Source organism: Bactrocera dorsalis, chromosome 6 (assembly GCF_023373825.1).
Source record: "Bactrocera dorsalis isolate Fly_Bdor chromosome 6, ASM2337382v1, whole genome shotgun sequence".
Lineage (NCBI taxonomy): Eukaryota > Metazoa > Arthropoda > Insecta > Diptera > Tephritidae > Bactrocera > Bactrocera dorsalis.
The window spans coordinates 12,264,958-12,279,951 of NC_064308.1; the positions used below are offsets into that span (position 1 = coordinate 12,264,958).

The 14,994-nt window shown below is 42.9% G+C and overlaps 1 protein-coding gene across 15 annotated transcripts in view; it reads right to left on the minus strand.

The window, feature by feature from the left end:
* The window catches only part of LOC105224621 (ceramide glucosyltransferase), a 147,024-nt gene that overhangs the window by 124,634 nt on the left and 7,396 nt on the right, over positions 1 to 14,994 (minus strand). The gene's annotated exons all lie outside the window — the stretch shown is intronic.

The following is a 14,994-nucleotide window of genomic DNA, read 5'->3' on the forward strand; positions in this document are numbered from 1 at the left end:
ACAGATTGACGACTCGACATTCTGCACAATGAATGACGAAGCCCCCACCATACCTTCATTAACTTTAAAAAAACTAATTGGGTCGGCTTCACAGAATTTACCGAGAGCACCTTCAACGCTCTACCCATTCCTACGGACGTATGCGTTGGCGAGCGTCAATTCCACAAGGTGATCGCAGCAGCTACCCCTCGCTTTATACCGGCTGGAAGAATAAGGGATCTCAATTTGGAAATTCGGCGTATGGTAAATCAACATAAGCGGACGAAATGGATAGAGCACCTGAAGTCCTGCAGCCTCTCCACCGGTGTGAGTAAACTTTGGGTTACTGTCAAAGCATGGTCTAATCCGAAGAGACATGACGATCGAGTTGAAGTTCAATTCAATGGTCATGCCTTTTCGGACCCGAAGAAGTGCGCGAGCTATTTTAGCCGGCAGTTTACACTGCACCCTTCGGTAGACAAAGCCAAGAGATGTGTTAACCGACGGCTGCGCAAAATGCCAAACAACTGCGCGCCACTTACTTTCACCGATGAGGAGGTTAAGGGTGTCATCAACAAGGCAAAATCTTCCAAATCCATTGGCCCTGATGGAATCAACATGCTAATGTTAAAGCATCTAGGCTCGACGAGAGTAAAATATTTTGAGGTCTTGTTACTCCCGACCTTCACTCACCACCTGAGCCTAGGCAGCCACCAGCATGGATTCCGCAAAGTGCACAGCACCACCACAGCACTTAGCGTCATAAACGCCCAGATAATTCGTGGCCTCAACCAGAAACCACCCTGCGAAAGAACGATCCTCGTAGCGTTAGACCTGTCAAATGCTTTTGACACGGTCAATTACACAACGCTACTGCAGGACATGAAAAAAACCACTCTCCTTCCAGGGCTAAAGAGGTGGACCATGAGCTATCTGAACGGTCGTCAGTCATCCGTACTATTTCGAGGTGAAACATTTAAACTGAGAAGAATTAAACAGGGGGTTCCGCAGGGTGGTGTCCTCTCCCCGTTACTGTTTAACTTCTATATCTCGAAACTTCCTCAACCACCAGAGGGGGTTTCCATAACCTCGTACGCAGATGACTGCACGATATTGGCGTCGGGCAATGGAATCGATGGCATGTGTTCGAAAGTAAACAGCTACCTCTCCGACCTTTCTCGTTTCCTCACTGCACGAAACCTCCAACTTTCACCTACCAAATCCACAACGACCATACTTACAAACTGGACGAAGGAGTACAGACTTGAACTTAATATTGCAGTCGATGGCGTCAAAATTCCGACTGTCAATAACCCTAAGATTTTAGGCGTAACCCTCGATAGATTAAACTCCTACTTATCCAGAATCGACCCCGACATACCTAATGTATGTCCTGTATGCAACGAGTCTCCGCATGACACTGGCCACCTCTTTGCATGCCCTACAAACCCTACCCATCTAACACCTTCTTCCCTTTGGTCCGACCCCGTCAAAACAGCACGTTTCTTGGGCCTACCAACCAATCCATAAAAAAAGAGACCCCACAATCTGCGCCAATTACCGTGGGATCAGCCTCCTGAACATCGCATATAAGGTTCTATCGAGCGTATTGTGTGAAAGATTAAAGCCCACCGTCAACAAACTGATTGAACCTTATCAGTGTGGCTTTAGACCCGGAAAATCAACAACCGACCAGATATTCGCCATGCGCCAAATTTTGGAAAAGACCTGTGAAAGGAGAATCGACACGCACCACCTATTAGTCGATTTCAAAGCTGCTTTCGAAAGCACGAAAAGGAGCTGCCTCTATGTCGCGATGTCTGAATTTGGTATCCCCGCAAAACTAATACGGCTGTGTAAACTGACGTTGAGTAGCACCAAAAGCTCCGTGAGGATCGGGAAGGACGTCTCCGAGCCGTTCGATACCAAATGAGGTTTCAGACAAGGCGATTCCCTATCGTGCGACTTCTTCAACCTGCTTCTAGAGAAAGTAGTTCGAGCTGCAGAACTAAATAGAGAAGGTACCATCTTCTATAAGAGTGTACAACTGCTGGCGTATGCCAATGATATTGATATCATCGGCCACAACACCCGCGCCGTTAGTTCTGTATTCTCCAGACTGGACAAGGAAGCAAAACCAATGGGTCTGGCAGTGAACGAGAGCAAAACGAAATATCTCCTGTCATCACACAAACAGTCATCGCACTCGCGACTTGGCACTCACGTCACTGTTGACAGTCATAACTTTGAAGTTGTAAAGGGTGATTTTTTAAGAGCTTGATAACTTTTTTAAAAAAAAAACGCATAAAATTTGCAAAATCTCATCGGTTCTTTATTTGAAACGTTAGATTGGTTCATGACATTTACTTTTTGAAGATAATTTCATTTAAATGTTGACCGCGGCTGCGTCTTAGGTGGTCCATTCGGAAAGTCCAATTTTGGGCAACTTTTTCGAGCATTTCGGCCGGAATAGCCCGAATTTCTTCGGAAATGTTGTCTTCCAAAGCTGGAATAGTTGCTGGCTTATTTCTGTAGACTTTAGACTTGACGTAGCCCCACAAAAAATAGTCTAAAGGCGTTAAATCGCATGATCTTGGTGGCCAACTTACGGGTCCATTTCTTGAGATGAATTGTTGTCCGAAGTTTTCCCTCAAAATGGCCATAGAATCGCGAGCTGTGTGGCATGTAGCGCCATCTTGTTGAAACCACATGTCAACCAAGTTCAGTTTTTCCATTTTTGGCAACAAAAAGTTTGTTAGCATCGAACGATAGCGATCGCCATTCACCGTAACGTTGCGTCCAACAGCATCTTTGAAAAAATACGGTCCAATGATTCCACCAGCGTACAAACCACACCAAACAGTGCATTTTTCGGGATGCATGGGCAGTTCTTGAACGGCTTCTGGTTGCTCTTCACCCCAAATGCGGCAATTTTGCTTATTTACGTAGCCATTCAACCAGAAATGAGCCTCATCGCTGAACAAAATTTGTCGGACGTAAAGCGCGAAACACATTTCGAACCGAACACTGATTTTGGTAATAAAATTCAATGATTTGCAAGCGTTGCTCGTTAGTAAGTCTATTCATGATGAAATGTCAAAGCATACTGAGCATCTTTCTCTTTGACACCATGTCTGAAATCCCACGTGATCTGTCAAATACTAATGCATGAAAATCCTAACCTCAAAAAAATCACCCGTTAGATAATTTCGTCTATCTTGGAACCAGCGTAAACACCACCAACAATGTCAGCCTAGAAATCCAACGCAGGATAACTCTTGCCAACAGGTGCTACTTCGGACTGAGTAGGCAATTGAGAAGTCAAGTCCTCTCTCGACAAGTAAGTCAGTAAAAATTCCCGTCCTGCTATATGGCGCAGAGGCTTGGACGATGTCAACAACGGATGAGTCAACGTTGCGAGTTTTCCAGAGAAAAGTTCTGCGAAAAATTTATGGTCCTTTGCACGTTGGCCACGGCGAATATCGCATTCGATGGAACGATGAGCTATACGAGATATACTACGACATTGACATAGTTCAGCGAATTAAAAGACAGCGGCTACGCTGGCTAGGTCATGTTGTCCGGATGGACGAAAACACTCCAGCTCTGAAAGTAATCGACGCAGTACCCGTCGCGGGAAGCAGAGGAAGAGGAAGACCTCCACTCCGTTGGAAGGACCAAGTGGAGAAGGACCTGGTTTCGCTTGGAATATCCAATTGGTGCCACGTAGCGAAAAGAAGAAACGACTGTCGCACCGGTTTAACTCGGCTATAATCGCGTAAGCGGTGTCTACGTCAATTAAGAAGAAGTTTATTTAGGAAGTAATATAAAATAAATGGTTAGAAACGAATTAATGAAGTGTTAGTGGATATAAAAGTTAAAAATATAGGTGTAAAATTAATTATAAATCGGAGAAACACGCATTTTAAATAGTTTAATTTTTGAACTTTAAATGCAAATATCTCAAAAAAAAAATATGTCAGTATATGTATGTATGTATATTTTTTTTCTTCATCTGGAGGACCGCCTCTATCCGTACATACCCATTTAACCCCGAAATCGGCGGATGCTATTCCAAATTTTTGAATAAAGATTTATCTCTACCCAACTTTATGAATCAAATTTTGTGCGTTTCGCATTTATAGTTTTTCATCTTCCCTTTTTAATGGTTACAATGAGCTAAATATTTAATACTAAAAATTTGTTTTTAAACAGAATCGCTACATTAAGACGCTTTAAAGTTAGAACGATTTTAGAAAGTTTTTAATTATAAATTAGAATTTGGATTACAAATTGGCATTTGTATATATGTTTATTTTTAAAGTGTTAAGTATTATACATACATTTATATATTTATTTATTGTGATATGGAATGTTGTAAATTTTCTTTATATTATATAACTATAACTGGCTACAATGGAAAATGTCGTAAAGAGCGCTAATTTTGAGACGCTCTCACACTGGAATGAGTTGGACATTTCTTTATCTCTGTTAAAAGTTAGCGCTAAGCTTGGATGATCTCCTTCATCTACCTTTATAATTAAAACCCCGCATATACAGATGATATTCTAAATCGTAACCTGATAAAATTCACTATAATTTAAAATGTGCCAATTATAATTTTAACAACTTTTCACATTACAAGATTTTTGTAAGTTATCCTAATTAAAACATTCACAACATTCTGGCAACAATGGCGTCGAGTAAACACGTATGTATAACTTGCTCAAAGATTATAAGAGGAAACTCAGGAAGTATTAGCTGCAATAGTTGTAAGAATTGGTTCCACAAGAAGTGCAGCGACTTGACTGACGATGGTTTAAAGAAAATTGCTGCTGCGTTTCGGAAAACTGGTCATATTGAATGGCGGTGCTCTGGCTGTCACTCAGAGGTTAGTATTATTGAGGCAATCAATGACAGTGATGAGGACGACAATCATTTGCCGTTATCAACAAGCAAATCGGAGTTGGAGAAAATGTTTGAGAAATACTTAACACCGTTCAAGAAAACAATTGAAAATATTCAGACCAGCGTCGCAGGGATTCGGCTGGACTTGAAGAAATTTTCAGAAAACAACAGAGCAGTCTCGCAGCATTATAAGCAATTAGAAAAGAGGGTCAGCGCTGTTGAGAATAAATTAACATCGTTCGATGCACTTAATGTGGATCCCGACATTATAATATCAGAGATAAATGATCGCAATAAGCGTGAAAGAGAGGTTATTGCTGTGAACGTGCCGGAGTCTGATAAGCCGGTAGGCTATGATCGACGTCTGGATGATTTGGAGAAGGTTGTCGCATTATTACCACAGGAGATGTCAGAGATTGGTCCGAAACTCGGTCGTCCTGTGATAGGTAAGATTCGTCCGCTAGTACTAACTACAGAGTTTGTAGCAGATGCTAGGCGTATCAAGACAGCTGGTGTGTCTGACATCTCATTTAAGGCGAACCTAACTCGAGCTCAGCAAGAGCATCTCAGGAATCTACGTACGGAGCTTGATAATCTAACTAAGGGCGGAGCTAACAGCAAGATAATTAGATACATTAATGGGGTACCGAGGATAGTCGATAAGCAGACTTTTGGTGCACCAAAAGCAAAGCCTAAAGATTCGTAAGTTAGATATATACTATCAAAATACTCGAGGGTTAAGAACAAAATTAAAACAGAAAAATATCCCAACTATGCATTGATTATCGTTGGCGACTATAATCTCCCCAGTAGCTGTCCGCAAGATGAATGTGCAAATATGGTATACAGTGAGATGAGTGTGGCTAACTGTCCAGAAAAAGGATGCGCATGCAACATACAAGAGATTAAAAACCAGTTACGCCTACAATGTTTTTCGTCGGTGGCGAACGGAATGCAAAAGAATCGGTAAATGGTGTTACAGCGCATACACTTCCAGGATGAAGGAGCTTGTACGGATTAATTCGAGTCAGTTCTGGAAATTCATCAAAAGCAGGAGACGGAACAATATGGATATTCCATCCTCCGTGTCGTGGAAAGATAGTGTAGCTACAACGGGCGGGGAAGTGAGCAATCTTTTTGCGTCGTTCTTTGGTAGCATCTACGCGGAGAAACTTAATGACAATGGGGAACCAATGCCCACAGCCAAGCTGTGGAAACATCGACTAATTACGATGTGAAATTATCGGAACTCACCATCCGCTTCGATGAAGTGTACGAGCAAATGTGCAAACTAGATGGAAAGAAGGGAGCCGGACCAGATGGAATACGGAACATATTACTGCAGAGCTGTGCAGTCGGACTTGCCGAACCAATAACCCACATCTTTAGTAAATCACTGGAGATGGGTATTTTTCCATCGGCATGGAAAAGCTCGTATATTTGTGCAATTTACAAGTCAGGGTCGAGATCTGAGGTGTCCAACTACAGGCCAATATGCATACAGCCGGCAATGGAAAAGTTGTTTGAGAAACTTGTTTTGCAGCAGGTGAATTTCGCCTTCAAGAATACGATCTCGACCAAGCAACATGGGTTCTTTGGCGGCAGGTCTACGGCTACAAACCTTTAGTTGTATGTCGATTACGTACTGAGAGCGTTGGACGAGGGTGAAACAGTTCACACTATCTACATGGACTTCAGCAAAGCCTTCGACATGATGGATCATGAGCTCTTAATAGAAAAGATGGATCGCTACGGAGTGGCGGGAAATGTGTTGAGTTGGTTCAACTCGTACTTGACTGGGAGATTCCTGCAGGTGCGAGTCAATGGCTATGAGTCGTCCGAGTTTAATGTGTCGTCCGGGGTTCCCATCTGGGTCCAGTGATGTTTAGCATATTTGTCAACGACATTGGGGACAAAATATCGTCGGACTTTTTACTTTATGCTGATGACCTCAAGATTTTAAGAAAGATAAGCACTGTGGATGATATTAGAGCATTACAGCAAGACCTTGATAGACTTGAGGAGTGGTGCGAGGAAAATAAATTGAGTTTAAATTAAAAAAAGTGCGTGGTAATGTTCTTGTCACGGTCCTTGTGTCGTCGTCCAGCTGTTTACCGTATCGCTGATCATCAGCTAGAAGAAGTTACAGTAATAAAAGATCTTAGTGTCATGATTGACAATGCACTAAATTTCGCCAGGCACATTGACAAAATTACATCACAAGCACATAGGAAACTTAGGTTCATATTGTTGTTGTTGTTTTAACGGTTAGCTAATCCCCGTTAGACTGGTAAGGGTTGTTTGTGTTGTCGTCGAGATCATCTAACGGTAGGCCCAAGAAACGTGCTGTTTCGACGGGGTCGGAACAAAGGGAAGAGGGTGTTAGATGGGTGGGGTTTGTGGGGCATGCAAAGAGGTGGCCAGTGTCATGCGGAGACTCGTTGCATGCAGGACATACATTAGGTATGTCGGGGTCGATTCTGGATAAGTAGGAGTTTAACCTGCTACAATATCCAGAACGAAGTTGCGCTAGGGTCACTCGCGTTTCTCGCGGCAACTGGAGCTCTTCGTCTGCAATAGGTGGTGGTTTGACTCCAAGAACGCCATTCACGGGAAGGGAGTCGGTGAAGGTGTTGATGGCTCCACTGTGAATGGCGGTCAGTGCCTGTCGAAAGTTAGTTGCGTCCGAAGTCTGGTCGGCGTACTGTGCAATGTCGTCGACATAGTCGAGGAATGACCTCTTGATGCTCCTGGGAGGCGGTTCCGCTCCAAGCAGATGGCTGCAGGGGTGATTCCTACGGAAACAACCAAGCAGGAACTGCCTGGAGAGGAGTTGATTATGCTCCTTTACAGGAAGCATCTGCGTCTCACTATGGAGGTGTTCAACGGGAGACATCAAGAGGCATCCTGTCGTGGTCCGGAGTGCTGTATTTTGACAGGTCTGAAGTTTCCCCATCTGCGTACCACTGCATCCAGGCGACCATATCGGTGCTGCGTAGTTGAGGACCGGCCGGTCGATTGCCTTGTAAGTTGCCAACAACGTTTCTTTGTCTTTTCCCCATGTGCTGCCGGCTAGCGACTTGAGGATTTTGTTGCGGCTCTGTACCTTGGCGATAATCGCGGTCGTATGGGGAGAGAAGGAGCATAGACTATCGAAGGTTACGCCTAAAATCTCAGGGTTATTGACAGTCGGAATTTTGACGCCATCGACTGCAATATTAAGTTCAAGTCTATACTCCTTCGTCCAGTTTGTGAATATAGTCGCTGCGGATTTGGTGGGTGAAAGTTGGAGGTTTCGTGCAGTGAGGAAACGAGAAAGGTCGGAGAGGTAGCTGTTTACTTTCGAACACATGCCATCTATTCCATTGCCCGACGTCAATATCGTGCAGTCATCTGCGTACGAGGTTATGGAGATCCCCTCTGGTGGTTGAGGAAGTTTCGAGATATAGAAGTTAAACAGTAACGGGGAGAGGACACCACCCTGCGGAACCCCCTGTTTAATTCTTCTCAGTTTAAATGTTTCACCTCGAAATAGTACGGATGACTGACGACCGTTCAGATAGCTCATGGTCCACCTCTTTAGCCCTGGAAGGAGAGTGGTTTTTTTCATGTCCTGCAGTAGCGTTGTGTAATTGACCGTGTCAAAAGCATTTGACAGGTCTAACGCTACGAGGATCGTTCTTTCGCAGGGTGGTTTCTGGTTGAGGCCACGAATTATCTGGACGTTTATGACGCTAAGTGCTGTGGTGGTGCTGTGCACTTTGCGGAATCCATGCTGGTGGCTGCCTAGGCTCAGGTGGTGAGTGAAGGTCGGGAGTAACAAGGCCTCAAGTGTCTTCACTACTGGGGAGAGGAGAGTTATCGGTCGATAAGATTCCCCTTTGTTGGCGGGTTTCCCAGGTTTCAGTAGTGGGACCACTCTTCCGACTTTCCACACATCGGGTATTTGAAGAGTGATGAGCGACAGGTCGAGAACCTTGGTGAGATATTTTACTCCCGTCGAGCCTAGATGCTTTAACATTAGCATGTTGATTCCGTCTGGGCCGATGGATCTGGAGGATTTTGCCTTGTTGATGACACCCTGAACCTCCTCATCGGTGAAAGTAAGTGGCGCGCAGTTGTTTGGCATTTTGCGCAGCCGTCGGTTAACACATCTCTTGGCCTTGTCTACCGAAGGGTGCAGTGTAAACTGCCGGCTAAAGTAGCTCGCGCACTTTTTCGGGTCCGAAGAGGCATGACCATTGAATTGAACTTCAACTCGGTCGTCATGTCTCTTCGGATTAGACAATGCTTTGACAGTAACCCAAAGTTTACTCACACCGGTGGAGAGGCTGCAGGACTTCAGGTGCTCTATCCATTTCGTCCGCTTATGTTGATTTACCATCCGCCGAATCTCCAAATTGAGATCCCTTGTTCGGGGATCCCCGGGATCGGCATGGCGTAAGGTGTCGCGCTCATTAGCTAAAACAGCTGCTTCGGCTGGGAAATTGGGGCGGATTTCCGCTATTCTTCCAGCCGGGATGAAGCGAGCGGTAGCTGCTGCGATCACCTTGCGGAATTGACGCTCGCCTTCGCATACGTCCGTAGAAATGGGTAGAGCGTTGAAGGTGCTCTCGGTAAATTCTGTGAAGCCGACCCAATTAGCTTTTTTAAAGTTAATGAAGGTACGGTTGTCCACAGAAACGAAATCAGGAGGCTTCTCGATCGAGATAATTATGGGCAGATGGTCTGATGCGAGAGTTAGCATAGGTCGCCAGGTTATGCTATTTATCAGACCACCACTAGCAATGGTAATTTCGGGCGAGCTATTACAGGTGCCCATAACTCTGGTGGGGGCTTCGTCATTCATTGTGCAGAATGTCGAATCGTCAATCTGTTCCGCCAGCTCCATCCCCCTACGCTCATTTAACAGGCAGGAATGCCAAAGATCGTGGTGCGCGTTAAAGTCGCCTAGTACCATACGGTTTTCACCACGAAGTAGCGCACCTATATTCGGGTGATATCTTGTAGGGCAACATGTAACTGGGGGGATGTATATATTAAATATTTCGAGCTCGACATCGCCTGACCGGATAGCTATGCCCTGACATTCTAGGTTAGTATCCCTGGGGTCGATGTCTTCTTCGATTAAACGATACTGCACGGTGTTGTGCAATATGAAGGCGAGGCCACCACCACTATCTCGGTCGCGATCTTTACGAATAACGTTGAAACCTGCACAACTCAGAAGATCTGAGCGGCTGTTTAACTTGGTTTCTTTGGTTTCTTGGACCGCAGCTATCGATACACGTTCCCGATTCATAAGTGCAACTATCTCCTCGATCTTGCTCTGGAGTCCGTTGCAGTTAAATTGAAGGAGTCGGGTTTGTCGCGTGAGGGAGTGACGTGTTGGTGGTATTTGTTGCAGCTGCAGAACCCGGAGGGGCGGTTGTCGCACTGGGGTGTTGGATGGCGACGCCACTGTCGTGAGTTGCGGGGGAAGACTCCTGCAGCATGGGGCAACGTAGGATTCACTCCACTCACGTGTGGTGCGCAGGCCGGAAAGTCAGAGTGGGAGCTATGTTGCCTATTTGAGCTCCTGACCGTAGAGGTCTTCAGTTGGCCACTCTGGTTGAGTGGCGGCGCGGCGCGCGAACTATGTGCAGATTGCACAGCCGTAGAGACTTGTATTGCAGTATTGCGCAGGCAACATGGGGCCACGTAACGCGTGTTCCACTCCCTGTGGGTATTAAGGCCTGAGCAGGTCTTAAGAAGCCTCCATACATTGCATGTATTACACCTGGCCGAGGAAAAGAAAAATTCCTCCGGGTCCGGGTTGGACTCAATGCCAGCACGAGTCAGGAGGATACGGAGCAACCCTGCTGCAAGGCGTTGCTTTAATGACGACAAACACAAATTAATACTCACCGATCCAAACGGGGTTAGATCGCCGAAATAACAGCCCTTGGTCGGATAAAATCCGAGTCAATTTCGGTGCGTAGAACCGGCTGTCGTGGGAATTGCTTAGGTTCATATTCAGATGTAGGGATGACTTCAGGAATGCCGATACGTTCCTAAGGCTGTACTCGACCTTGGTGCGTCCAATGTTGGAGTATTGTTCATTGGTTTGGTCTCCTCATACCGACTACCTCATTGACAAAGTGGATAGAGTGCAGAAGAAACTCTGTAAATATGTCGCGTACTTCCTGAGACTTAAAGGATGGGTCGGAGGTTCGTGGTCAATTTGGGATTTGTCCTGTCATTGGGGTATAATTTGTTTTCTTTATTTTATTTAGATTGCAACCCTTTTGTTTTTGTATGAACAAAAATAAATGAACAAAAGTTAAATGTTGAATAAAAGTAATTTTTGCACTATTTAATATAAAATAAATGGTTAGAAACGAATTAGTGAAGTATTAGTGGATATAAAAGTTAAAAATATTATAATTATTATTAAACTTATTATAAATGGGAGAAACACGTATTTTAAAAGTTGAATTTTTGAACTTTAAATGCAAATATCTCACAAACCATAAATCAGCGGCAACTATATACAGTTAGTGTCATTGAAAATCGTACAGCAAGTAAAATTTTAAGTTTTCTTAACTATCTCTTTTTTCTTTCGGAAAATCAAAAATTGTATCCTTGTTATAATTTGTAATAGAGTTAACAACAAAATGCAATAGAAATTATTTCTTTAGCTTTCCTCGTTTTTATATCAAAGGAGCACCATTGCCCAAAGTTTGTCAAAGAGGGTGTCACTGAAAATCGTACAGCTGACTAATGATTTGAAAAATTCGGTTATTCTTCGAATTCAAATCAAGAAATTGGAACGTACTGATTTTAATCTTTTTATATATTAAAGTGTTCATTGCAGTAATTTTTTCATTAATATATAAAATTTTTGTAAAATGAAGTAAACGACTATTGAAATGCGCGAACTGGCAATTAATCATTATAAAAAAGGTAAATCGTATGGAGAAATAGCCAAAATAATTAATCGGAGTCGAAGATATCAATATATTATTGCAAGATATAAAAATGAAAATCAGGTGGCAAATAAGATAAAAAAAAAATTCAAAAAAGAGGAAGCTGACTGCGACTGACGAACGATCGATCATAAAATTGCAACAAATCTTAAATTTTACATAAAAAAGGAAGTGATTCAACTATTCGTAGAGTGCTCAGAAAAATTGATTTCCACGGCAGAGTGGCACGCAACAAGACTTTAATTAAAAAGCATAATAGAAAGATTCGACTTGAATTTGCAAGGACCTATCTTAAGTAGCCTGCTGAGTTCTGGAATAATGTTATATTTACGGATGCGTCTAAGTTTAACATTTTTATGTCCGATGGAAAAGTAAATGTGTGGAGAAAACCCAGTACTGCAATGGATCCTAAAAATTTTCGACCGACAGTCAAGCATGGCGGAGGTTCAGTCATGGTATGGGGATGCATGCCCTTCTTTGCTGTGGGAAATTTGGTGTTCATCGATGGTTGTGTGGATCAGTGGAAATACCTGAATATACTTAAGGAAAGTCTTAAGCAGAGCGCTGAAAAATGGGTATTGCAAGTACATTTAAGCTGTACGCGGACAACGACCCAAAGCATACAGCACATTCGGCACGAATGTGGGCACTCTATAATTGTCCAAAAGTTCTGAAAACTCCAGCTCAGCCCAGATTTCAACGTCATTGAACACGTATGGAATCATTTGGTCCAAAAAATTAGGGCTCTGCCAATTTCGAACATTTCTGCCTTAAAAAACGCGCTCCAAAGTGAATGGAGTAAAATATTCCTAGATTATTGTAAGAAATTGGTTGATTCAATTCCCAAACGTCTAAAAGCTGCTGAAACTAATAAAGATTTTCCAACTAAATATTAAATATTAGTTTTCAGCAATGATATTCATTTTTTGTTTAATTTTTTTTACATTTAAAATTAAAAAAGATGCACTGTACGATTTTTACTGACTGAATATTACTTAGCCAAGGGTATTAAAATGAGCTGTTATTTGTTATTTCGGGTCGGCTTTAGTATCGCGCCGGTTAATTTTGGCTCACTGTACCTAAACGAGAGAACCAAATTGAAAATTTTAAACATGCATGTAGGCATAAATTATGGAACTTTATTTTAAAACATATTTTATAAAAATCGGTTCACAAATTTTTCCACAAATTCACTTTAAAAAATGCTAAATGCAAATTTCTAAATATATGCTAGTGTATTTTCATCTGTTGCGCATTGTACCAAACCAATTATGGACACTTTTTGACGCATATATATTACTTATGAATTATAAAAACCACTGTTTTTAATTACTTATGATTGTTAATTTCTTTGTAAATATTTAAATAAAATACACATTTTTCTGCATTGAGTTCAATACTGCGAAAAACCAAAATGACTGCCTAATTTGAACTGTCAAATTACCGAGAAAGCATGAACAAAAGGGAATAAATTAAACCCACTTAGCAATAAATGTATGAAGTGAACGCGAAAGGGTGTTCAATGCTAAAATACTGTGAATGGCGTAGCCGGTGTTGGACCGGCCAAGGTTATTTTTTTAAAGCGCGGCCAAGGCCGCCAATGCAGAAAGCTGTACTACGCGAAAGTACTTCAGTTACCCCGGGTATTCGCTCGGCCAGGGTTATTTTTTTAGAACGCGGCCGAAGGCCGCCAACGCAGAAACGAGTACTACGCGAAAGTACTTCAGTCAACCCGGGTATTCCCTCCGGCAGGGTTATTTTTTTAAAGCGAGGCCGAAGGCCGCCAACGAAGAAAGGAGTTCTACTCGAAAGTACCTCAGTCACCCCGGGTATTCGGTCGTAACATTATAATATTATCACACGATTTTAGTGAAACGTTTCTTTTACAAAGCCAACTATAATCACACCGCCAACTTCGCCGACGTCACCGTCGAATATATGTGGCGATCTATTCAAAAGCAAGAAAAAGATCATTTTGTATCATTAATAGATGCAATTAAATATGTATATACACACACTGAAACAGTTTGGTTTTCTTTATTTTGATTTCTTGTCCATACAAAAATGTTGGCTGGGTTGCATTGGTTTCAGTTTGTATGGAAAAATGAGCAAAAACACTGATTTTGGTCATTTTCAAAGCGCTCCCTACAGGTCGAGGAGGGGTTTATTAAAAAGTTCGATCCTTCCTCTTTCCAATAAGGGGCGTGAGGGGAGCCCCCCTTTTCATGAGAAAAAGTCGAAAAATTGGAAATTTCCAAAAATTTACTTTTTTCATACAATTATGTTTTCTTTTGTTTTCAATATTTTGATTTGTAAATTATTTGAACAGTTCCATTTTGGTCGCTTGCTCTTTTATTCCGGCTATTTAAAAAAAAAATGTTTGAAAATTGTTCAGTGAAAACTGTATGTGTGTTTCAAACGAAGTGATCAATTACAGATTGAAATTTGTTACGAAGCCACGAAGAGGTCCCGCTAATATCGATAGGTGTTCTTTTTGCCATCAACACCGAGGCACATGAACGAGTACTTCCAATCAGCAAGCGATCGTCACGTTGTCACAGCACGACTTTTCAAACAGTTACGATGTTCTTCTTTGGATGGTGGATAGTGGTTCCAAGAGATCAAATTGATGAAATCATTTCTGCGGAAATTCCTGATGCAGGAGGATGGAGTCATGTGTAGAAGTTCCCGCAAGTGAGGAAAGTTCTCTGATCGCCATTCACTTGGGAGTGGCCAGAAACGATTCTTTTACATATGACTCAAGCAGCTCACGACTTCCGGTCTTTGACCAAGTATCCTCTGGGTAGCCTAAGAACATCCGTTTGAAGGCGAGCTAAAGTGAGAAGGCGAAAAATCCCCTGCATAGGGTTGTGCGCTGGGTTTGGGGCCCGCCACGTAAAAACCTCCCCCAATGAAAAACAACACACAGCCTCGGATGAGAGACCCCCCTTTTGATGACGACCATGGCAAACGAAATAAGGACTATGATTTGAGGGCATGCACCTGGAATGTCCGATCCCTTAATTGGGAAGGTGCCGCTGCCCAGCTGGTAGATGTCCTCGGAAAGATAAAGGCTGACATCACCGCCGTCCAAGAAATGCGATGGACAGGACAAGGACAGAAACGAGTAGGTCCTTGT